At 39.3% G+C, this 27050-nt stretch overlaps 1 long non-coding RNA gene across 3 annotated transcripts in view; it reads left to right on the forward strand.

Moving 5' to 3' along the window:
• The window catches only part of LOC133774585 (uncharacterized), a 142983-nt gene extending 126730 nt beyond the window's left edge, over positions 1–16253 (forward strand). For 2 of the 3 annotated variants that reach the window (XR_009868092.1, XR_009868093.1), the window contains exons 6-7: positions 7716–7808; positions 10961–16252. This is a non-coding gene — a long non-coding RNA (uncharacterized LOC133774585). Of the gene's footprint in view, positions 1–7715; positions 7809–10960 lie in introns of all 3 variants that reach the window. The other variant, XR_009868094.1, reaches the window with a different exon arrangement.
• Positions 16254–27050: the final 10797 nt, after the last annotated feature.

The raw sequence follows: 27050 nt of genomic DNA on the forward strand, positions 1-27050 counted from the left end.
TCTCAACAGAAGAGGCAAGGGCTATAAATAATTATAGAATCTCAGAATGTCCATTTCACTCCAATACATTACATTTTAGATACTCTCTTAGTTACCAAATATCAGGGAAAACATATGTTATTTGTCTTTTGGGGACTGGCTTATTTCACTAAGTATAATGGTTTCCAGTTGCATCCATTTTGTGCAAAAGAGAGAATTTCATTTTTTTAAAATAGCTGAATAGTACTCCATAGTGTATATATACCATAATTTATTTATCCAGTCAATAGTTGAGGGACATCTCAGTTGATTCCATCCATATCTTAGCTATTGTGAATTGTGCTACAGTGAACACAGGGGTACAGATAACTCTTTCATGTGCTGATTTCTTTTGTTTTGGGTAAATTCCCAGCAGTGAGATGGCTGGACCATGTGGTCAGTCTATATTCAGATTCTCGTGGTATCTCCATACTGTCTTCCACAGTGGCTACACCAGTTCACATTCCCACCAACAGTGGATTAGGATACCTTTCCCCTACATCCTCACCAACATTTGTTGTTTGTTGATTTCTGGATGAGAGACATTCTAACCGCAGTGCAAAAGAAACACTCAACAAAATAGAGGCAACTGACAGAATGGGAGAAAATATTTACAGACCACACAACTGATAAAGGGTTAATACAAACCACCCAATTAAGAAATGGGCAAAGGACTTGAGCAGGTGTTTTTTTTTTTTTTTTTTTTTGACAGGCAGAGTTAGACAGTGAGAGAGACAGAGAGAAGGGTCTTCCTTTTTCCATCGGTTCACCCCCCAAGTGGCCGCTATGGCTGGTGCGTTGTGCCGATCCGAAGCAAGGAGCCAGGTGCTTCCTCCTGGTCTTCCATGTGGGTGCAGGGCCCAAGGACCTGAGCCATCCTCCACTGCACTCCTGGGCCACAGCAGATAGCTGGACTGGAAGAGGAGCAATGGGGACAGAATCCGGCGCCCCAACTGGGACTAGAACCTGGGGTGCTGGCGCCGCAGGCAGAAGATTAGCCTATCGAGCCGAGGTGCCAGCCGAGCAGGTGTTTTTTTTAAAAGAGGAGGTTCAAATGGGCAACAGACACTTGAAAAAATTCTCAGGATCACTAATCTGGGCCTTACTATACTCTCTTGAGTATGATAGCTTTAGAATAAGTCTTGAAATGAATAGCAAAGTCCTCTTTAAAAAAAAAAATTCTTTTGCATTTTAAAAAGCTTAATTTTTTTTTTATATTTTTGACAGGCAGAGTTGACAGTGAGAGAGAGACAGATAGAGAGAAAGGTCTTCCTTTGCCATTGGTTCACCCTCCAATGGCTGCCGTGGCCGGCGCGCTGCGGCCAGTGCACTGCGCTGATCCGATGGCAGGAGCCAGGTGCTTCTCCTGGTCTCCCATGGGGTGCAGGCCCAAACACTTGGGCTATCCTCCACTGCACTCCTGGGCCATAGCAGAGAGCTGGCCTGGAAGAGGGGCAACTGGGACAGAATCTGGTACCCTGACTGGGACTGGAACCCGGTGTGCCGGCGCCGCAAGGCGGAGGATTAGCCTGTTGAGCCACGACGCCGGCCGCTTAAATTGTTTTAGCTATACCAAGGATTTTGTATTTCCATATACATTTTAGAATTAAAATGCCAATTTCTACAAAAAGACTTACAAGGATTTTGATTGAAACTCTCTCAGTTATATAGCTTAAGTTGGGGAGAACTGACATCTTAAACAGTATTAGATCATCTGATCCATGAATGTAACTTATTTATTCTTGTTTTTAGGTCTTCTTTAAGTCTAATCAGCAGTTTTGTAGTTAGTATTGTACAGATCTTGTACACATTTTGTGGGATTTATTCTCAAGTGTTTCTAGTTTTTGTTGACGTTGTAAATAGCATTATTTTTTGAATTTCAGTTTCCAAGTGTCTGTTGTTAGAACCTAGAAATACCATTGATTTTTGCATACTGAACTTGAATTGTGTGATCTTCTTAAACTCATTTATTCTAGTAGGTCATGTGTTTTGAATTATTTTGTTTTCTGATAGATTCCCTACATAGTGACAATCATATCAGCCAGCATTTAGATGTTTTGGTATTCCTTTCCAATTTGTATGTCTGTTATCCCTAGGACCTCCAATACAGTAGTGACTAGAAGGGTCTAGAGCATGAGTCCTTGCCTTATTCCTACTTTTAGGGGAAAGCATTTAGTCTTCTTCTCATATGTTAGACATTAGTGGGGTCTTTGTAGATGTCTTTTATCAGTTTGAGGAAGTTCCTTTTGATCCTTAGTTCGCTGAGATTTTAAAATTATGAATGGGTGTTAAATTTTGTCAAACACTTTCTGCATATTTTGAAGTGAATATATGTGTATGTATGTATATATATGTGTATATATATATATATATTACAGCTTGAGGTATGTACATATATGAGTATATTGTTAATATGGTAAGATGTATTGATTGTTTTTTCCAGAAGTTAAACCTTGCATTTCTGGAAAAATGTTTTTTTCTGCATCTTAAAGATAATTGTGTGTGTGTTCTATTAACATAGTGAATTACATTAAATGATATTTGAAGGTTAAAATAGCCTCTGTTTGTGAGGTAAATTCCACTTGATTATGATGTATTATCCTTTTCATATACTGTGAGATTCAGTTTACTAAAATTGAATTAAGGGTTTTTTTTTTTTGTATCTTTTATTTATGATGTTTTGTGGTTTTCTTGCAGTTTCTTGTCTTACTTTATAGAATGGGTTTGGAAGTGTTTCCTTTGTTTTAATTTTCTGGGAGAGAGAGTTTGTATAGAGGTAATAGTATTTGTATTGTAAATATTTGGAGAAACTCATTAGTGAAGCCATTTGTGCTCAGAAAAAGTTTTAAAAGATAAAGGGTGGGCCAGCATGGTGGGGCAGTATATTAAGTCCCGAACTGCTACGCCAGCATCCCATGTGGGATTGCTCTGCTTTCAGTTCAACTCCCTGCTAATGTGCCTAAAAAATCAGAAAAGGCTCAAATACCTGGGACCCTGCCATCTATGTGAGAGACCCAGATAGAGTTCCAAGCTTCTGGCTTCAGCCTGATCCGGTCCAACAATTTTGGCCATTTGGGGAGTAAACCAATGGAGAGAATATCTCTTTTTCTCTGTCTCTCACTCTCTCTGTCACTCTGCCTTTCAAATAAATAAAATAAACCTTAAAAAAGATATAAGGCTATTCAGCTTTGGCAATTTGTATCTTTCAAAGAATTTGTCCATTTCATCTAGTTTGTCAACCTTAATGGCAAAAATAATTCATAATTTTCTCTCATTTACTATAATGTCTATAATGTCTATATTGAATTACCATGTTGCACTTATATCATTGGTAATTTGTATCCTCTCTTTTTTCTAGAACAGTCTAGCCAGTTTATCAATTTCATAAATCTTTTTTAAAAACCCCAGATTTTTATTTCATTGATTTTTCTTGGTTGTCAGCCCTTTATTATTCCTTTCCTTCAGCCATATTTACATTTAATTTGCTTTTTTTCTTTTTTTAAAAACTTTTATTTAATGAATATAAATTTCCAAAGTACAGCTTTTGGATTACAGTGGCTCCCCCCCCTCATAACTTCCCTTCCACCCGCAACCCTCCTCTCTCCCGCTCCTTCTCCCATTCCATTCACATCAAGATTCATTTTCAATTCTCTTTATATACAGAAGATCGATTTAGTATATATTAAGTAAAGATTTTATCAGTTTGCACCCACACAGAAACACAAAGTATAAAATACTGTTTGAGTACCAGTTACACCGTTAATTCACATTGAACAACACATTAAGGACAGAGATCCTACATGGGAAGTAAGTGCACAGTGACTCCTGTTGTTGACTTAACAAATTGACACTCTTGTTTATGGCGTCAGTAATCACCCTAGGCTCTTGTCATGAGTTGCCAAGGCTATGGAAGCCTTTTAAGTTCACTGACTCTGATCTTATTTAGACCAGGCCATAGTCAGAGTGGAAGTTCTCTCCTCCCTTCAGAGAAAGGTACCTCCTTCTTCGATGGCCCATTCTTTCCACTGGGATCTCACTTGCAGAGATCTTTCATTTTCATTAAGGTTTTTTTTTTTTTCCAGAATGTCTTGGTCTTCCATGCCTAAAATACTCTCATGGGCTTTTCAGCTGGATTTGAATGCCTTAAGGACTGATTCTGAGGCCAGAGTGCTGTTTAGGACATCTGCCATTCTATGAGTCTGCTGTGTATCCTGCTTCCCATGTTGGATTGTTCTCTCCTTTTTAATTATTTCAGTTAGTATTTTCAGACACTAGTCCTGTTTATGTGATCCCTTTGACTCTTAATCCTATCTTTATGATCAATGATTATGAACTGAAATTGATCACTTTAGTGAGATCAAGGATGAAACTTGGGTTATTGAGTAATTTTATCTAAGTACTTAAAGCTATGAATTTCCCTGTAAATACTGCTTTAGCTACATCCCATCAATATTGATAAGATGTATTTTCAGTCAGTTAAAAATATTTTATAACTTCTCTTGTGATTTTTTTGGTCCATAGCTTGTATAGAAGTGTGGTTTTTTTTAATTTCCAAACATTTGAGGTGTTCTAGGTATTTTATTGTCATTAATTTTTCATTCTGTTTTGGCCAGAGAGCTTACGTTAGCCTATCAGTTCTTTTAAATTTATTGAGACTTTTTTTTATTGACCTAGTATATGATCTGTTTTGGTGACTATGTCATGTATACTTGAAAGAATACATATTCTGCTGTTGTGTTTTATGCATGTCAGGTTGGGTTGGCTGATAATGTTGATAGTCTTAGTGATTTTCTGTGCACTTGTTCTGTTCAGTTGCTTGGGAAAGAAGTATTGAAATCTCTGGTTGTAGTTGCAGAGTTGTCTAATTCCTCTTCCATCTTTATTAATTACATCCTGAATATTTAGGAGCTCTGATATTAGGTACATGTACAGTTAAAATTGTTACTTGTTCTTGGTGTTATAACTTGTATATCATTATGAAATGTACATTTTGATCCCTGGTCATATTGTTTGATCTGAAGTCTACCTTTAAGACCCTATCACTTTCTTCTTATTACTGTTTATATGGCATATCTGTTTGTACCTTTTACTTTTACATTTGTATCTTTATATTTACTTATTTTAAAATATTTATTTGACAACTAAACAATCTTATAAAATAAACTTTAAAAATTTAATTACTTTATTTGAAAGGCAGAGTGATATGTGGTGGGCTAGAGGGAGGGTGAGCATAGGGAGAGGGATCTTCCATCCATTGGTTCACTCCCCAAATGGCTACGATGGCCAGGGCTGGGTCAGTCTGAAACCAGGGTCCTGGAACTACATACAAATTTCCTAGGTGGGTAGCAGGGCCCCGAGCACTTGAATCATCCTTTGCTGCCTTCCAAGGTGTATCAGCATGGGGCTGGATCAGAAGAGCAGCAGGCAGGAGTCAAACTGGTGCTTGAATATGAGATGCTAGCATCCTGAGTGCGGTTTAACCTGCTACACCACAACATTGGTCCCATAAAATAAATGTTTGATGACCCAAACAGTTAATAAATCAGAAACAAATGAAATAAATTGCTTTTAAAATGTCTTTGTATAAAATTTGAGAAATGATTAAAAATGAGCTTTGACCAAGTGTTTTTTGAATTTTGCTAAATTTGGATATTAAAAAGTTCAGTATGTGCCAGGTCTTACAGTGTCCTCCATTCTTAAGAATTCAGAATAGAGTTAGAAAATGAACATTTATGTTTATAGGGTGCTTCACAAACCTTAACATGTTGCAAAGCTACTTCTTTGAGGTTTCTAATGTCTACTCATTGTCCTAATAACCTCCCAGAACTATCCACTGTTATTCCTTACTGGAACACTAATCTCCTAGAAATATAGACATGGTATTTTTTCTTGTATTCCTTTTTGGGGGTGAACATAGATAAGGTAAAGGATCTTTGAAAAGTTGTTTCCATTAGGTGACCCTCCAGCTTTTTGGTATTTGATCTCAGTGTACAAGTCTAATCGGTATTTCCTTGTTTATGCAAAACATGAATCAGTGATGTTGGCAGGAATAGAATTTCTTAACTTGTGTTGACATGGCTGAATTAGAAAAATAGAGCAGAAATCACTATAATTCTGTAAAAACACTCCTTTTATAAAGTATGAGGTTTGTAGTCATTTTTTTGTAAAGTAGTAATGTTATGGGGATCACAGCCCCTGTGTAGGCTCAGAGAGATCCCCAGCTAGACTTAGTGCATGTTCTCGACTTGCTGGATTATAACCAGGATACACAGATAGAGGCGAGCAGGAAAGCAGGATACGTTTAGAGGCAAAAGGAAGGGACACACCCAGACGTGAGTGCAGGCAACCTCATGAGGGAGAATTGCCCCCATGCAGCCTTGTGGTCATCCTTTTATAGCATAAGGGCTGGTACTAGGGGCAGGACCTGGTTGTTTATTCAAAGGAGGCAGGGCTTGGGGTGATCTCTAGGAAGGTGTCATGGCATCTGGTGCCTGAGGGAAAGTGAGGCTTAGCTACATGATGTGTGTGCTGAGCAATGGAAGGGGATAGGATTTGGGTGGTGTGCACGGCTTGGGTGTTGACAGTTCTCAGTTCCTGCTGCTCACTAGCTACCTGCCTGCCCATATCAGTTAGATTTGTAGTAAATTGTTGTAGTTAATTAGTTTCTCTAATCTTAGAATCATACTGTTAATCTAACGTATTCAAACATGAAGAAATACTAGATTTAGCAAAAATGTTAGAAGGTCAACATTAGGAACATATAGTTAATGAGTGGTTTGGTAGTGCTACTTTAGAAAATCATAATGTGTTTTTCTACTGGGTGTTTGAAATAAAGACAGAGTAAAGTAATATGATCTACATTGTAGCAGTATCTAGGCCTTTACATTGTAAGAAATGTTTGGACTGTTAGTTGAGAATGTATTGATAAATATAAACTATTCATATTAATGAGAGTTTTCAGATGTTCTACTTTATGATGCCTCTAAGAAAGGGGTATAATATAACTTGTAACCCATTATTTACCGATACCCTGGATAAATTTTGCCATTTGTCACATGTATACTAATTCAAATATTTGTATTTGAAGCTTCAGAAAGTATTGATTCAAACACCGAATCCCAGTTTTTTAGTGTGTAGATTGCTCCCCTAGGTGTTTTGTATAACATTTAAAAAAAATCCTAATTATTTTACCCATCTACATAGCATCAATAAAGCGATCTTTGTAGAGTATTACTTGTATATGTCAGGGTCCTAACATGATGGACACTTTGATTCTCAGATGCCTACCTGCTGTGACTGGGCTACAGAGTTTTCAAGCATTTAATCAACATTTATTCTGGGTGTGTCTGGCAGGATGTGTCATGGCGTCTGGTTCAAGATGGCAAATGGTGCTTAGCTGCATTGATGGAGGGTAGGTGTACTGAGCATTCAGCCATGTTGAATCATCATGGTTTTGGGATTTCAATTGGTAGAATGAAAATGAATTAAGCAGACTTCCCTCTCCAATGTGCATGGGTTTTATTTAATCAATTGAAGATCTGGTATAACGAAAAGATTGAGTAGGAATAATTCCCTCTGCCTGATAGCTTGAATTGGGACATCAGCTTTCTCCTGCCTTTGGACTAGAACTGAACCATCAGTCCCAGGTCTGCCTGCTTTTGGATGGGAAGTGATACTGTTGGCTCTCTATTTCACAGGGCTTCTAACTCAGACTGACCTATACCATCAGCCCTCCTGGTTCTCCAGCTGGCCAACCACGGATCTTGGGAACTGCCAGCCTCCATAACCACGTGAGCCAATTTTTAAAAAAATAATAAGTTCTTCCTATCTATCTATCTATCTATCTGCAATTGGTTCTTTTTCTCTGGAGATTTCCCTAATATACCTGCCTCACTACCCTCTTGTCTTTTTCATTAATCCCAAAATAGAGCTGTGCAGGTACTACTTGTGGGCTGACAAGTTGTTAGAGAAAGTTGGATCTTGCATGTTATTTTGCACAGCCATTCTTATATGACTTTTCCAGCCAATACTGAAGCTAGACAAGGAGAAAGAGCCATGAGACTGACCGTTATCTTTGTCTGCATTTCATCCAAAAATTTCAGGTATCCTAGAGACCATTAAAATGTCCCTCAATTTTTTCCCCACACTATCAAAACAGTCATCTTGTCAGATGATTTCAGATTCTATGAACTGAAAGATAAGAAAGTTTATCAGGTTGATATTAGTGGCCTAAAGTGAGATTATTTTAGAAGTTGTGGTGAAATCTATGTTATAAATAAGGGCCAAGTAATTTTTTCTGTAAAGGGTTAGATAATAAATATTTTAGGTTTTGTGTTTCATGTGGTCTCTGTTATTATTCTGTGATTACTTTTACTGATATTCAACTCTGTCATTATAGCACAGAAGTAGTCATAGACAGTTCATATAAAAAGGAGCATGACTATGTTCAGTAAAACTTGTCTACAAGAACAGACAACGGGCAGATTAAGGTTGTAGGCTGTTGTTTCCTATCCTCTATTGTAAAGAATCTTGCAAGAAGTACAGCTACCATTTATCAAGCATTCTGCAACACACTGTGCAATGGTATAGTCATATTAAATTGTTGTTTAATTAATTCTTACAACCAAGAGGAAGTGGAGGATCATAAAACTTTAAATTGCTACTCCAATGTCATATAGTAAGTTGAAGAATCATTACTGCAACAATATTTTTCTCCGAAGGTAATCTGAAGAAAAACCCTTTAAAAGTTTAAGAGTTTTACTTTCTCTACTCTAAAAAGAAGTGGGTAAATGTGAAGTTGAGCCAGTGATTGCATTTAAATTTCATGGCTGTTGGTTCAGATAGTGGCCAAAGAAAATTCTGTCAATTTCAATTGGGTGTGACCAACTAGTGATCGCCAAGGCACCAAAATCTGCTTCAGCTATTCATACTCCTGGGCTTGTAGGTATTCTTGAAACCTGCCATGGTATACCAGTTGCCTTAACAGTCTCTGACTTTTTTGAGGTGCTGTATTGGTTTCTCTGGGGAAAGTCTTAGAAGAAAGCTTAGCAGCATTCCAAGCTTCTCTTCAAATTCAGAACAAGAAGCCAGACTATACCTCAGGTCTTTGGAGAGGAGAGTAGACAAAGATGGGGATCTTTGATTCTAAAAAGCTGAAAGTTGATAAAGAAGTTGTCCACTTCAGCTGTCATCCTGTCTTCATCATCTTACTGCTCTTGGCCAGTAAACAAACTTGATTTGTGTGGAGATTACAGTCATCTCTGCCTTATGTGAGCAAGTCTTTATTGGAAATAGATTTTCTCTGTTTTCATGAAAGCGTCTGGTAGTCTTGAAACTACAAACTAAAGAGTGGGAGTGCTGCTGGAATTAGGGAAGACGTCAGTAATATTGCACATCAGTGTGTGAATGGATCAGGATTTTCCAAAGGAATAGTACCAGTAGGATGGATTTATATAAAATATCTCCATAGAGAGAGTGAGAGATGTACTAGAAGGAATTGACTCATGCAGTTAAGGAGTATGAGATATCCAAGTCCAGGAGAGCTCATGGTGTAAGTTCCAGTCTGAGTCTGAAGGTAGGAACGAACCAGTGCCCCACCTTTGCAACAGGCAGACAGAGCAGATTTCCTCTTATTGAGCTTTGTGTTCTATCCAGGCATCAATAGATTGGGTGAGGCCCATCTATATTAGGGAAGAAACCTGCTTTACTCAGATTAATTTCATCCAGGAACATCCTCACAAACACATCCAGAATAATATTTAGCCAATTATCTGAGCTCCCAGTGGTCCTGTCAATTTGATACATTGTGTGTGTGTGTGTGTGTGTGTGTGTGTGAGAGAGAGAGAGAGAGAGAGAGAGAGAATATAGTAGAGGTAAAAAAAAGCTCTTCAACCTAAATCCTTCTCCCTTTATTAGTATTATCATTCCTTGTCTGATTTTCCCGACGGATATGATTGTCTGTTTATAATGAATAATGATTAGATTGGGTGTTTACTATGTGCTAGGCATGATGTTACCATTAAGGACACAGTGCTGAGTTAAAAACACTGTCTGCAAGGAAGCTGCCTTCTACGTGAGAGATAAATAAATATGAATATACAGATAATTTTAATAATATGTATTAAATGCTGAAACATGAGTAAGCATTAAATGCTAAACATTTATGCTATACATCTATCCTACTGGAGGAGTCAGAGGTTTCCTGGAAGAGATAAAATCCAAGCTGAGTAAGATCCTTGACATTAATCAGTAGAAAAAGCCTAGAAAACCTGTTGAAGGCAAAGGAAACATCATTGAGTAGAAATAAGGTTGGAAGCTCATCTGAATTTTCCCTAGCTCATCTATGTGATTCAACTGAATCACACATGTTTAACATGAGTCATTTTATAATATAAGCCTCTTTGCTGAGTGCCAGGAACTAAAAGAAAAAGATGTGGCACTAATTGCCATCCAGTGTCTGGTCACAAGAAGAAAATGTTTGCTCTCATCTTGAACATTTTCAGAAATCAGAATAAATGTGGTTGGCAATGAGTAAAGTAGTAATGGCTCTTCTTTGCTCTGTTGGCTACATTTTTGATGACCAGTTATAAAAGAAGTCATTGAGTTCAGCTAGGCTTAAGTCTACCCCTTCCTTCAGCTTTATGAGGTATAATTGCCAAATAAAATTCACATATGCAATATTTATGGTATCCAGTGTGATGTTTTGATATCCACTTGCACCATGAAATGACTACCACAATCAAACTATTCATATAACCATCACTGCACATAATAACTATCACATCTTGTGAGTAAGAGTTAAGGGCCTGTGGCAGTTCCACTAAAGACCAACCCTCCTACAGTGCTCTTTCTAGGCCAGAGCACCCAACTTATCCTTTGCTCCCAAGTCTTTTATGTGAGCATGGATCTAATCTGATCTCTTCTTTTCCTTTCTTCCCCCTAGGTGAAATAATTACAAATGGAATTCCAAGAAACATGCTATATAATCCCGTATTTGAAATACTTTGTCATCCAAAGAAGTTTGGAATTTATCCTGAGGTCAAAGAAATGACAGATGAGATCATTCCAGCTGCAGTGTGAAGAATGAAGAAAGTAGGGCAACAGTGACACAAATTTAGGCACCTCTATCAGAGGGGAAGTAACCTGTCCTAGGGTAAAGGCAGTGGGGTTGGGGAGAAGTAGATGACTTGAAGGAAGTTAAGAGGAAAGAGGAAAATAGGACTTGATGACTGACTGGATACAGGTCCCCAGTGAAGGCAGAGCTGGGATCAAGGCTGATGGTCAGGTTTTCTGCCTGGGCGATGGTGTTTGCAGTGGTGCTTGTACATTGAGAACATAAAAGGTGAAGAGAGTGTCAAGCTGTTTGTAAGCAGCAGTTAACTGGTAGGCTGGCTCCCCGCACTTGTGTAGATTCCTGTGAGAAGGAAACCATGAGCCCAGATAGAATTGGACAGTTTGTTATTCAAAGCAGTGTAGGCAGCTTGACCTTCATTTTTGAATAGGTTCCCTAAGTCCTATAATACGGAGTGAGTCACAGATAGATGTTGTACATACAGTAGATCTGTGTCTCCCCAATTGTAAAAGAGGTTACTTGCCCAGCCTTTGTCCTAAAAGGTGACATAGTCTTTACTGTTCCGGTTAGGAAACAAATGTGGGCCCTAACCCACAGGTGTACCCTGCCTCTGGAATGACACACATAGAAGCTTCATGTATAGTTACCTCCCAGCAGTAAGGTAATGTTTCAGTTTTGGTCATATTGAATTTGATATGCTCACGATGCCTAAATAAAAGATACTCAGTAGATGGTGAATTATTTTTAGGAATATCGAGTATAGTGTTTACAGAAATGAGATAATAATAACATGTATAAGCTTTGGCTATGTTAAAATAATAGTGCCACCGTCATCTGTAGCTAGTTACAGCAAGTAGTTATTATGTTACCTAATTAACCAGGATGATATAATTAATTATTTTATGCATTACAGACTTAGTTCATCTAGGCTTAGGCTTTTGTTTCTCACAAGGTTTGATGATCTGCTAACAGCCTCAGAACACAAAGTAGTGTGGTGGCAAGATATTTATGACACACTGGAACTGGCCTTGTGACTGTGATGTTCACTTGCTTTAGTCTGTTTTTTAAAAAGATGTATTTATTCTTATTTAAAAGTCTAGACTTACACTCTCCAATAGAAATAAAATGAAAACCAAAAATGTGAGCCATATATAATTTAAGATTTGTTAGTAACCACACTTTAAAAAGAAACAGGTAAACTTAATTTACTTTATTTAAGTCAATATATCAAAAATATTTTAATATATCAACACAACATTATTAGATATTTTACATTTTTCATACTCAGTCTTTGAAATCTGATGTGTATTTACAGTTATAGCATGTCTCAATTTGGACTAGACACATTACAAGCATGTCTGTGGCTACTAGGTATTACAACAGTATAGGTCAAGGCTTCAAGAACAAGAAGTTGTATTTTATCATTATGATGGAGATAGTTCTCGTTCCTATTGTACACTTTGGACTTTTTATTTATTAAAAGCCAGGGAGACAAAAAGATGGATAGAGAGAGATCTCTCATCTGCTACTTCAGTCAGTAAATCTCTTCGACAGCTGGAGCTGGACTAGGCTGAAGGTAGAAACCAGGAACTCAATCTAGATCTCCCATGTGGGTGGGAGGGACCCAGCAATTGGAGCCATTGGCTGCTGCTTCTTAGGGTTTGCATTAGCAGGAAGCTGGAATTGAGAGGGAACTGGAACGCAGCCACTGTGATGTGAGATGTAGGCATCCTAAGAAGCATCTTAACCGCTGTGCCCATGGCTGTCCCAAGTATGGTATATGTTTTATTTAAAAATATTCATTATACAGGATAACTAGTGTTATAATGAAGAAACAAATGAGCACCGAATTTACATGTTTTGTTTGTTTTTTGATGAGGTCATGGGTTTCACTTCAAATCAGCTAAATATCACAGCACATAAAATAGACATCTTGGCGGGGCCGGCACCGTGGCTCACTTGGTTAATCCTCCACCTGCGGCGCCGGCATCCCATATGGGCACCGGGTTCTAGTCCCGGTTGCTCCTTTTCCAGTCCAGCTCTCTGATGTGGTCCGGGAGGGCAGTGGAGGATGGCCCAAGTGCTTGGGCCGCTGCACCTCCATGGGAGACCAGGAAGAAGCACCTGGCTCCTGGCTCTGGATCAGCGCAGCCCCTGCTATAGCGGTCATTTGGGGAGTGAACCAACGGAAGGAAGATCTCTCTCTCTCTCTCTCTCTCTAACTCTACCTGTCAAATAAAAAATAAAAAAAATACATTTTGGAAGATAAATTAGGCTTGTGGGGTATATCATTGATCAAGTATTCAAAGATTTCACCAAGTGGTCTAAGGAGGCAGGATATTTAAAGTGTAGTTAAATACACATCATTTACCCTTGAGGAATAAGTTATGTGTTGGTAGAATTTGATACATAATGAAATGCCTCTACATTGTGTGGCAGGTGAATATTTATTTATTTACATGTTGACAAATGTATTGGCTCTGCAGTGCAGAAGCATCTCAAAAACCTAGAAGAGTTCTGTTAAGTAATTTAATGAAAAACAGACATTGAGAAGAAAATTCAGGCACTCTGTGTGCCCTTAGTATAGCAGTTGGAAATGATATGTTTGAAGGTCTGAAGTATGTTAGCAGTTTTAGAAAAAGACTAATTTATTAGTTTGAAAAACTTAAGACCTTCTTGGAGACTGAGGATGCATGGAAATAACATACTGAGTTTGCTTTGGGCAAACCAGTAAATCCTGGAACTAGCTATGTATTTTAGTGAGGACACCTTTAACCTTAACTGCTAAAGTGCAGCCATGTTGAGTTATGTATTGAGGGAATGTATGCAGGGAAAAGTGAGCTTCTGTGCTGAATGAGGGAGTGAAAGCACTGACTTGTAAAGCCTGTGGCTGTCTCTTTGATGTTGATTACTACTTGTGATTGTTTGTTGACTTACGGAGAAAAGTGAATAGTGAGTGCTACTAGTTAAGATTTTCTTTTAGAGACTGTTCTATAGGAAGAGACAAATAGTTCTACTTTGTCCTTGTGTTATTTAGGAGCAACAGCCTTAAACATTAGAGCAATTCTGTCACAGAGTGATGCAGAACAGATGTGCGTGGGGATAGCATCGAGTAAGAGAGTCAAGATGCGGTAGGGTGAGCACCGTCTGCCTTGTTTCTGTGGCCTAGGAAGACTGTGAGTATGCCACTATCCATTTTTGCAAGTTTGTCAGGCCCCCATGGCAAGGATTAATGTGTGTTTCTGACTTAACCATTCATGTGTTAAGCTCATTTTCATTTAATATCTTGCTTTGGAATGAAATTTTGGGAATGGAAGGATTACTGTAAAAAGGAATCCAAATAAAGGCTTAAAAAGTTTAAAAACTGGCCTCTGAGAAGAGGAGGTTTGAGCTGGGACTTGAAGGAGATGGAGGAGGAACCTACAGGTGCCTGGGGAGGAGGCTTCCTGACAGAGGGGAGAGTAGATGCCAGGCCCTTGTGCAGGAATGTACTTGTAGTTGGAGCATGCCCAGTGTGGCTACAGAAAGGGGTTACTGTCATTGACTGTCTTTTCCATTTCCCACCTACTACTTACACAAACTGACTTGAAATGAGAAAAATTAGGAGAAAAATGTTACACCATATACCAATGGGTTTTAAGTTTTTGAAAATATTATTTAAAGGGGCTGGCACTGTGGCATATCAGGTAAAGCTGCCATCTGCAGTGCTGGCATCCCATATGGGCACCTGTTTGAGTCCTGGCTGCTCCACTTCCGATCCAGCTCTCTGCTATGCCCTGGGAAAGCAGTAGAAGATGGCCCAAGTCCTTGGGCCCCTGCACCCTCATGGGTGGCCTGGAAGAAGCTCCTGGCTTCTGGCTTTGGATCCACCCAGCTCTGGCTGTTGCAGTCACTAGGGAGTGAACCAGTGGATGGAAGGCCTCTCTCTCTGCCTCTGCCTCTCTGTAACTCTGCCTTTCAAATAAACAAATAAATCTTTGTTTAGAAATAAATGTGAAAATCTAGACCAAATTAGTGATATTACAGTCTATATTATGATGGGAAAATAGCAGAAAACTTTAGTAGTCAGATCCAAGGGGCTTCTACTGGCCATATCTGGGACAATTTGAACTTCAAATGATGAGAAAAATAGATTTTGATCCATCATAAAAAATATGTGAATCCACACTTACAATAAAAAACAAGGAAGTAGAATATCAGCTAATAAATGTAGGAGAAATGATAGTGCTCAAAAATCACCATTTTGCAACCATCATAACCATCAGACAAAAATCATCAATGAAGGATAATACCAATAAGTTAATTGTTTTTTGTGGTTTAAAGATTTATTTATTTTGAAAGGCAGAGTTAGAGAGAGAGAGAGGGAGAGACACACAGAGAGGTCTTCCATTTGCTGGTTTACTCCCCAGATGGCCTCAATGGCCAGGGCTGAGCCAGGTTAAAGCCAAGAGCTTCATCCAGGTCTCCCACGAGGATGCAAGGACCCAAGCACTTAGGCCATATCCCACTGCTTTCCCAGGCACATTAACAGGGAGCTGGATAGGAAGTGGAGCAGCCAGGACTTGAACCAGAGCCCATATGGGATGCTGGCACTGCGGGAGACAGCTTAACCTGCTACTCCACAGTGCCAATCCCAGTAGGTGAGAATTTGATGAGGACTGAGATATTTCCAGTGTCTTAAAAAATTCCCAAAAATTACTGTTTAATTACAAAGTACTTTACAGTGGAGTAACCTAGTGGATAATACCTTAATTGGTCAAGTAATAAAGGTTAACATCTTCCAGAATTGAACAAACCAATATCATGTGCTTCCTGATGAGATACACTAAGAATAACAGGGAGTCATTTATACAGTATTACTGCCAAAGATGCATAAGCTAAATCTAATTATGAGGAAATACTAGACAAACTCAAATAGGGATTTTTACAAAGGAAGCTACTTGTGCAGTCACAAAGGTCAATATTGTGAAAGAAAGGAAAGGCTGCTTCTGGACCAGAGAAGCAAAAATTGATAGAAAGGTCCATTTGGGGACAATTGGCAAAATTTAAGTAAGTTCTTTTTTTTTTTATGTGCCCTTATTTTTTTTATTTTTATTTTTTATTTTTTTTAACTTTTATTTAATGAATATAAATTTCCAGTGTACAGCTTATGGATTACAATGGCTTCCCCCTCCCATAACTTCCCTCCCACCCGCAACCCTCCCCTCTCCCGCTCCCTCTCCCCTTCCATTTGCATCAAGATTCATTTTCAATTCTCTTTATATACAGATATAATAGATTAGATAATGGCATTATGTCAGTATTAAATTTCCTGATTTTGATGATTATATTTTGATAATATCTGTGTCTTTGGGAATGATATGGGTGTTCTTGAGAAATCCACACTGCACTATTTAGAGGCAATGGAGCATTGTATCTGTAACTTAAACAATTCAGAAAGAAAAAAGCGTATATAGAGAAAGATGAGGAGAAGAGAGGACGAGTGGGGAGGATGGGAAAGGATGATAAAACAATGGTGCCAAAATGTTAACCATCTGGGCCAAATGCTTACTGGATTTCTTTTACTGTTCTTAAAACTTTTCTGTAAGTTGGAAATTATTTCAAAATAAAACATTGAAAACAAAGTGTGATGGTGTGCTGGGTGAATTGGGCCTGAAGATCCTTCTGTTTGTCCCCCACTCCCTCCTCCTTTACCCACTTTCTTCTAAGAAGGACCTTGTGGCACTCCTGAGTGTATTTTGAAAATCACTGCACCAAAATTACTATTCTTTCCAGTGATGAAAAGGTGGAAAGCAATTAGTTCACCATGTAATAATGATTTGATGTGTGAAAGGAGAGGTCTGATAATTCACTCCTGTATGAAGTGATGACTTGTTCCTTTACATATTGCTAATGTGCGGATATTGTTCATAAATACTGATAGAAACTTAAGAAGGAGCATTCAGGGAAAAAATTAGGCACTAAGGCAATGTCTTAATTTTGCCCAAGGGCTCGGGAATTGTGAGGGAGGTTTCCCACAGGTAGTTAGGAAGAAACTTACTATATGTTGCCATGAAGCTTTTCATGTTCATTTTTGGTAAAAGTAAATGGACACAACTAAAATGAGAGATAGGAAAGAAGGAAGTGTAGAAATTCTTTTTGTAAGAAAAAAGATTTATTTACTTAAAAGAGTGAGGAGGGCTTCCATCTGCCACATTGAAGCCGGGACCCCAGGAACTCCATCCAGATTCCCAACATGAGTGGTAGAGGCCCAAGTACTTGGGCTGTCATCTGTTGCCTCCTAGGTGCATTAGCAGGGAGTTGCATCTGAAGCAGAGTAGCTGGGACTTGAGAGGGCACTCCTATATTGAGATGTAGGCCTCTCAAAAAGTGTGGTAACCCACCATGCCACAACACCATCATCAGTGTGGAAATTCTGATATGTGCAAATGTTTAAGTTTGCAGTTATGGTAAGGATGGTTGCTGTCATTAGAATGACAAGGTCATTGTGACCTTTGAAACATAGAGAATAGATGAGGGAGAAAATGGTGCAGAATAGGCCAAAGGGCAGTTGAAGCATAGCAATTCCAGCCACTTTGGCAGTTATACTGAGCCAATGCCATCTGTACTGGAAAACAGAACCTAGGAGGTCAAAAAGAGGGGAGCCATACCTGAGACTGGTGTTGCTTCCCTGTGTTCTTAGGGTTCATAACATAATGCCTAGTCAGGGCAGTACTTCAACAAGAGCAGAGTGTGGAGGCCTAGAGAGCAGTGTGGAACTGCTAGAATTACAGGATTATTGTAAGCATGAAAATATAGGTTCTTTTAGGTTGGCTGCAAGAGAAACACAGTTTCCATAAAGAAAACCACCCAACAGGAACAGTCACTCTCCTTTTCTAATTTGTGAGCTAAATACTAAAACCTTGTAAGAAATGGGATAGAATAAAAGTGGGGAAATTAGTATATAAGATATGAAAGAACATTGTTTTCAAAACTGCCACAACATATCACGAATTATAAGAAGTAGTTGTGGTGTCAAGAAGAAACGAAAATAAGCCAATGCCGTGGCTTAACAGGCTAATCCTCCGCCTTGTGGCGCCGGCACACCGGGTTCTAGTCCCGGTCGGGGCGCCGGATTCTGTCCTGGTTGCCCCTCTTCCAGGCCAGCTCTCTGCTATGGCCCGGGAAGGCAGTGGAGGATGGCCCAAGTCCTTGGGCCCTGCACCTGCATGGGAGACCAGGAGAAGCACCTGGCTCCTGGCTTCGGATCAGCGAGATGCACCAGCTGCAGCGGCCATTGGAGGGTGAACCAACAGCAAAAAGGAAGACCTTTCTCTCTGTCTCTCTCTCTCTCACTATCCACTCTGCCTGTAAAAAAAAAAAACAAAACAAAAAAAAAAAAACAAAAAAACTTCACTGAAAGTTGAATCATTCAAGAATGGGCCACATTGGAGCACTTGGGTTCAGTTTTCAGCTCTGGCTCCTGACTCAAGTTTCTGCTGACATGCACCCTGGGAGGCAACAATGGTGGCTCAAGTAATTTGGTTCCTTTCAGCGATGTGGGAGACCTGGTTTGAGTATCCAGCTCTTGGCTTTGGCTTCAGCTCATCCCGACCATTGTGGGAATTTAGGGAATGAACCAGCAGATGGGAACTCTGTCTTTCTGCTTGTCAGATAAATACAAAATAATTTGAAAAGTTGAATATTGTGTGTATCAAATCGAGTAGTCCAGTAATGCTTATGATGTTTCAGTGGTAGCATGTGCAAAATCTGTGGTTTCTTGGCAGTTTGGAAAATAGTCAAGTGAAAATTGATTTCTTATGGACAAAGATGATATAGGAGTGAAGAGTACAGAGCCTTTCTTAGAGAGTAGAAATTGCAAAAAAGATATGTGAGAAATTATTTGTTATTTTAATTTTTGTGAGTTTAGTGTGGAAATAGTACCAAACTTAGGAGGAGAGCATATTGACAAACAGAAGTATAATTGTAGCAGTGTACAGGCAGGGTGCTTTGTCAAGTTCCACCAAGGCACATCAGTGAAGTGTCAGTGGTACCTGGAATAAAGGGATAAGAGAATGGATCATTTGATGACTACTTAAAAGTTATTATTGTTTTAAGATATGATAGAACAGCAACCAGATTCAGTGTTCCCAATGTTATCATGGCCTTGCTCAGCTTTTCAGGCACCTCTGTGCTCCTTCCATGACACCAGGTATTGCCCACTGCTGTCTTCACAACTCAGACATGCAGGGCTCAATGGCCCACCGGTCTTTGGAACATCTTGTGTTTTCACAATCATGATAAACGGTTGGAAAATATGCAGCAGATACAGAGATATTGGTGTTTCAATAGAATTAATGACCACTTCTGTCTTTTGAAATCATCAGACTTAGTAATGATTTGCTAGTCACAGATTTTATTAAAAGGATTGACTATATATAACACCTGACATTTTTGATTCTTATAATGGACTGGGTTTTAAACATTCAGCTAACAGCTCTGCCCAATGAAAAGCGCAGGTGTTCTGACAAGCAATAATGACAAATAAGACGTGGTGGTTTTTATTTTGTCAGCACGCTTGCCTATAGTGCATGCAAGGATTCAAAATACAAGGCTGATTTAACAGCAATCAGATTTTAGTGGAATTTACTTGATTTTTTAAAAAAACCTCTTCCTTTTAGACTGGGAATGTGGTATCTTAGAGAAGATCAGACAGATTATTCATTCTGGGAACAAAGACTTTTGAAGACTGTCAGCTTCCTGACAGTTATGATGAACATTTGTTTCAGGCTTATAAAACATATTAATCAAACTTGTTCACAGCATGGTGGTCCAAAGAGTGTGATTTTATTTTTGAGAGATGCTTTAAATAAACGAAGAGCACAGGTAGCATGTGCTCCGTGAATACAAAGCTATGATGCTCTTCCCTACAGAATGAGTAAATACTTTCCCCAAGCTTATGGAATGGTGCATCCTGCAGCAATGCAAAAGACCTGTGCACCGTTCATTGAGCCTTGAAAAACACTTGGAAATATGGGTTGCATTCGCAAACTCCAATGTATGACATGGAGAGCTGGCAAGCTGCCTGGCTTCTACTTAAAGGATTGTCATTCTGGGAAAAATAAATTTCTCTAACTAGACAAAAGTCAATGTTTTCATGTTTTACTGCAATCAAACTGATAGAGCTGACAATTTAATGTCTCAGCACTTAAAATATCTGTGGATAATCAGTTACCTCAATCAATCATAAACACAAATCCTTCTATTTTCAACGCTGGAGTGTCTGTGACTAAGACATCAAACAGTTTGTTGAGACCCTCCCTGTACAGCATCTCATCCTCTACCCGCCACCATCATCTCCACAGTCCTGATTTTTCTTTAGCTGTGTGGATATTTATACACACTATCTAGAAATAACTTTTAACAACTCAAGTGTGATCAAATTTAGAAAGTTTTCTTTCACTGTCCTGTTTTATTTAATTTTTATGGGTGGTTTATAGCCTTGTGTGCCTGTCAGAAAAATGTGGAAGTGTGCTGGCATTCCAGCTGAAGATATCATTATGAGTGAAAAAATGCTCAAGGCTTTTTCAAAGTGGGTGCTGAAACATACATTTCCCTTCTTTGACTCCAGGGGATATTACCCCAAACAAATGGGCATTTGGGGATCAAATGGTATCATGCCAGCCACTGGGTTCTCTGGCCAGCACTTTGGATAGCTCAATTCTGGCACATGATGATGATGACGATGATGACGATGATGATGATAAAGCAAGAGAGACAGTGACCACAACACAAAAAGATGTCCAAGGAATTGAATTCCTGGTAGCTCTGGATTTGGCATTGGTGACAAGTTCAATTCACCAAGCTTTGTTGCTGATGATGACAGGAAACTTCAGATGTTGCAGAAATTTGTTTCTATTAAGATATGCTGTGGTGTTTTTGCCACAACAAAAACTTTGTGAGAACAAGTGTACTGGGGCACCCTGTTCTCCTTTGAGCATAGTAAGAATTGGAGTGAATGGTTTTACTCCTAGCAGATAATTACTCTATATATTGTATAAGTCAAATTCCTTATTTGTAATATTCTTCATACAAATTTTAATGTATGGTATATGTATGAGTGTGCATGTATATATTGACATACACTCCACCTCTGCCTCCTGTTTTGTTTCTTTGATTATTTAGAGCTTTGCAATCAAACTAAACAGTTTTAAGACCCTTGGGCAGCATCTTACAGTTTGCCATCAGGCTACGCTGCAAAAACAATCAATCTTGCTCTCACACTCACTTGGCGGAAGTGCCACGACACGAAGAGTGCAGTGCTTTGCTCTTGCCATGAAGGCTGGGTGACAAAAGTTTTTACAAGAAGCTGACTGTATTTGGGGTTATGAATATGCAATGACTCTCATTAGTATTGAAGCACCAGAACAGGGGCTGACATCCCCCGCCACTTTGAGTTGCTGCAGAATCGGCTAATGAATTGTCTCGCTCCCTCACTCACACAGTCTGCTGTTGTGGATCCCAAGTTCCAAGGGGAGCTGTCCATTTTGAGAAGACCACTGACTGCAGAAATTAATTGTCAAGAACTACTTTTGATTTTGTGAAATCATGTTCAGACAGTGCTTCTATTGTCAAGACAGAAAAGCATTAAACTTTTCATATGATACCATCATGAATAGGAATTTTTAGAAGACACAAGAGTGTATATATGTACTTGTTTTCATCACCGTGTATAGATATGCATCCATGCTCGATCATTGTGTAGTGTGATGTCTATATATAGATGAGATCAAGTCATAGAAATCTGACATTCTGTTGGTTTTCTCTTATCCTTTCAAATGGAACAAACTGAGATGATAGAAAATTCCCAAAATGAACAGGGTTGAAACACAAAGCTATTCCATCAATTCTTTACTGTATTCTTTACTTTTTTATTCCTGGGTCTCTGCCAAACATTTTTGCAGCTCATACCATTGTACATGAATATGTCACTGATAAGGATATGTTTCTAGCTACTGATTAAGATATCTGAGCTGATTTGCTGTGTATAAGAAGATGCGGAAGTATTCAAAATCCCTTTAGAATTGTCCCTTCCACAACCCTCTCCCCTTGAAATTTCCTTTCAAGTAGAAGAGAACTTTTGTGGCTTACTGGGGAATATAAAGGCTGAATTGAATTGAGATTGATAATATATTCTGAAAGGTAAGGAATGTGTTGTAAACTGTGCAAATATGACAATGAACAAAGAATAAGTCCTTATTTTAGGATATTTGCCTTAAACCATTTATTTAATCTGCAATGAAAGACCATCCCTTGCAAGGAAGAAGATACTCTATTTTGGGAGAGCTCTAAAGGATAGTAGTGTTTTTATGATTGCCCTATCAGTTTGACCCATCACTGGAAACAAGACAAAAATAAAGCTTAAGAACATATACATATAAGAGTACCAAGAAAGAAGGTAGCTTAAAATAAATGCAGCTCTGACAAAAGTGGCTCAAGTGTCATACATCAAGCACTTGTCCTGTCTGCTGGCCTCAGTGACTGCACATGACTAAGAGCAAATCAGTGGCAAAATCTCAAGAAAGATGAGGCCAGTCCAGGCCTTTGCAAAGACCATCAGTCATTCTACAGAGCCATGATATTATTTGTTCAAGTGATCCCTGGCTTCCAATGTAATGGACATAATACCTCCTCCATCTCTAAAGCAAATCACCAGGGGAAATCTTTTTCATTTTCTTTTTTTTAAATTGGAGACACAGAGAACCAATCAGATGCAATCACAAAACAAGCTACTAAATTATTCTCTTTGATCCTAAATTTGCATTCTTGCTGCACATCACTGTCAGTACGGGCTTTAATAAATTTATGGTTTTAAAGTTCTTACATAATTGGAAGCAAAGAGCCCATATAATCACAAGAATTTTCTGATTTCTCTATGCTATTTTACTAGATATCCAAATATTTCCTGTTATATGACAAAGATCTCCCTAGGTATGTAAGAATAAAGTGTTCAACTCTTATAGACATAGTCAAATTTTAAAATAACAAAGTGGAAACAGATCATCAGCTGAAACCATTAGATCTAAGCATAAACTATTCAAATGCAGTGGAAAAATTAACCAATAACTGTTACTATGAATATGAGAATCACATTATAAGTGAAATATTTTTGCTTTAATTGCAGCTATGGTGGTTTTGATTTGGCTGTTAATTAGCATCTGCATTCTAGAATTTCTAACCACTTGTCAACATTATAGAGAGTTTATCCAAATATAATTTTGTGCTTGTTGCTCTTATCAAATATTGGTGTCTAGTGAAATAAAATGCAAAGAACTTGTGCTCACATTTTCATGAGTGCTTTGCTGACAGTCATTTACTGCACCTCCTTTTCTGTACACAACCACAACTCAAATGTAACAGCAGACAAAACAATGTGTTATATTTCTTCTATTCTCATACTAGATTAAGCTGTGTTACCACACACCTGAAATATGATTGGGCACTTGCAAGAGAACAGCAAAAATGTGTATATATTTAGATAATTATTTAGTTCTCCTTTCCATATTTCATAACATACATACATACCTATAATTTGTATTTTGACATAGTTTTATGAAGTGGATTCAGTATAGCAGACCAAATGCCAGAAACCACAGATTTATTCTTTTTTTTTTAACTTTTATTTAATGAATATAAATTTCCAAAGTACAGCTTATGGATTACAATGGCTTTTCCCCCCTCATAACTTCCCTCCCACCCGCAACCCTCCCATCTCCCACTCCCTCTCCCCTTCCATTCACATCAAGATTCATTTTCAATTACCTTTATATACAGAAGATCAATTTAGCATATATTAAGTAAAGCTTTCAATAGTTTGCACCCACACAGAAACACAAAGTGTAAAATACTGTTGGAGTACTAGTTACAGCATTAAATCACGATGTACAATACATTAAGGACCGAGATCCTACGTGGGGAGTAAGTGCACAGTGACTCCTGTTGTTGACGTAACAAATTGACACTCTTGTTTATGGCATCAGTAATCACCCTAGGCTCTTGTCATGAGTTGCCAAGGCTATGGAAGCCTTTTGAGTTCGCCGACTCCGATCTTATTTAGACCAGGCCATAGTCAAAGTGGAAGTTCTCTCCTCCCTTCAGAGAAAGGTACCTTCTTCTTTGATGGTCCTGTTCTTTCCACTGGGATCTCACTCACAGAGATCTTTCATTTAGGTCATTTTTTTTTTTCCAGAGTGTCTTGGCTTTCCATGCCTGAAATACACTCATGGGCTTTTCAGCTGGATCTGAATGCCTTAAGGGCTGATTCTGAGGCCAGAGTGCTGTTTAGGACATCTGCCATCCTAAGAGTCTGCTGTGTATCCCGCTTCCCATGTTGGATCGTTCTCTCCCTTTTTTATTCTATCAATTAGTATTTTCAGACACTAGTCCTGTTTATGTGATCCCTTTGACCACAGATTTATTCTTATTGTCATTCTCTCTCTCTCTTTCTGTCTCCCAAATGCACTTGTGTGGACTGATATTGTGGCACAGAAGGTTAAGCTGCCACTTAGAATGCCAGCATCACACATGGGCATCAGTTCAAGTCTCAGCCATTCCACTTCTGACCCAGTTCCCTGCTAATGTGCCTGGGAAAGCAGCAGCAGATGGCCCGAGTCCTTGGCCTCCTGCCATCCACGTGGCAGACCCAGGTGGAGTTCCAAGCTCCTGGGTTCGGCCTTCCCCCTAGTGCTGGCTGTTGTGGCCATTTGAGGGGTGAACCCGTAGATAGAAAATCTCTTTTTCTCTGTCACTCTATCTTTCAAGTAAATAAATAAGTCTTAAAAAATACTCACGTATACTCTCACATTGGGGATAAGAAGGAATGAAGAGTTCAATTGTTGATTAGGTAAAGTTTGGCCAGCAAAAACGATTTTTTTTTTTTACAGGTAGAGTGGACAGTGAGAGAGAGAGACAGAGAGAAAGGTCTTCCTTTTGCCGTTGGTTCACCCTCCAATGGCCGCCGCGGTAGGCGCGCTACGGCCGGCGCACTGTGCTGATCCGATGGCAGGAGCCAGGTGCTTTTCCTGGTCTCCCATGGGGTGCAGGGCCCAAACACTTGGGCCATCCTCCACTGCACTCCCTGGCCACAGCAGAGAGCTGGCCTGGAAGAGGGGCAACCGGGACAGGATCGGTGCCCCGACTGGGACTAGAACCCGGTGTGCCGGCGCCGCGAGGCGGAGGATTAGCCTGTTGAGCCGCGGTGCCGGCCAGCAAAAACGATTTTAATTTGAACACATGTAACTTTTGTCCTTATGGCTTAGTGTTGTACTTATGTTTACTTGTAGGTGGCAGGGGCACCATAATCTCTTCAGTCTTTATGGTCTCTAGAGGTCTTGAGTTGAACTTGAATGGACTAAGGAATTTATCATTAGCCAGTGCTACTTGTACATTTTCTTGTTTGGCCATAAGTGGACATTCGTTGGGTAGAGTCTAGGTGCCAGGGATGGGGAGACGTAGATTAGGAAAATTCAGAAAGCAGAATCTTGGGTACCAGGACGTTTTCAGTGTAATTGGTCAAAACTCACAGGGAAAACAGTGGAGATTAATTTGCGGAGACAAGCAGCAACCACTGTAGACTGCTTCAGTGCAGACAAAGGGAAGAAGCATTATAGCTGCCAAGGGACAATAGTGGAGACTTTTTTGAAGAAAGCAACATGATTTAATTATTCAGTATTATAATAATTAATTATACAGAATACTATGTATAGATCCTTTCCTCACAAGAGAAACATAATCTTTCATCCAATACCAAGGTTATAATGCTAAGATCATATGACAGGTTATATCTATTAATATCATAAGAAACCTAAGAGGGGCCTTTGGCACAGTGGTTAGGATGCTGGTTCGGATGCCAGCATCCCCTATCAGAGTTCCTGAGGGTCCTGGCTCTGCTGTCAACCCCAGTTTCCTGCTAATGCATACCCTGGGAAGCAGCAAGGGATGGCTCAAGTGTTTGGGTCCCTGCCACGCATGTGGATGACCCAGGTATAGTCCTGTCTCCTGACTGCAGCTCCTTCCTAATACACACCCTGGGAGGCAGCAGGCAATGGCTCAAGAAGTTGGTTCCCTGCCATGCACGAGGAAGACCTAGTTAGGATTCCTGGCTTGAAGCTGTTGAGGCATATGAAGAATGAACCAGTGGGTGGAAGATCTCTTTCTGTTTCCAGTAAATAAAAATAAATAAGAAAATACAAAAACCCGTTATGTTTGGAATTACTGCTAAAGCTTTCTAGAATTGTAAGCAAATTCACTCAACAGTAGAACTCTGAGCCCGTTTTTTCGTTTGGGTATCTGACACCTCATGTGACTCAGCCTGACACCTTCCCAGCCTACACTCTGTGGGGGCAGCCTGCAGTGCCCGCCACACTGCACTTGGCAGTGCAGCTCCTGTGCGACAGACTTTCCCCAGGACGCAAGCCCCTGCTTGGATTTTGAAGGTTTAGTTATTTTAATCAGACTTGGCTTCACTTTGAAACAGGACTTCAGTCCATCTAAAACTCACTTTATCTTGAATTTAATGGTAATGTTTCCTTCAGAAGTGGATAAACTTTGAAGTTTAGCCTTGTCTATTTGTAGTGCCCTTTTCATTTTTTTTTTTACACTGAAAAATTGTACCCTTGGATGGGGAGAAAAAAACTATTTGCCACAATTATCTCTTTTAGATACAGGGGACACAGTGAGGGAATGTAGCTTCTTTTCAACAACCTCCTGTCTGCCTTAACACCCCAGGTGTCTTGCCTAAGTGTCGATGAATACTGATTCCATCTTGATGCCCAGCAAAATTATGCAAAGATTTCTGAGTCCCGCATTGCTGGAAGTCATCACTGTACAGTCTGGGGGCAGGGGTGAGGTTTATTCCTTGGCTGGGTTCCTGAAAACTGATAGAGCAGTGTGATTACTAGCCACAGGCCTAGATCATGGGTTG

The sequence above is a fragment of the Lepus europaeus genome, chromosome 15 (genome assembly GCF_033115175.1).
Source record: "Lepus europaeus isolate LE1 chromosome 15, mLepTim1.pri, whole genome shotgun sequence".
NCBI lineage: Eukaryota > Metazoa > Chordata > Mammalia > Lagomorpha > Leporidae > Lepus > Lepus europaeus.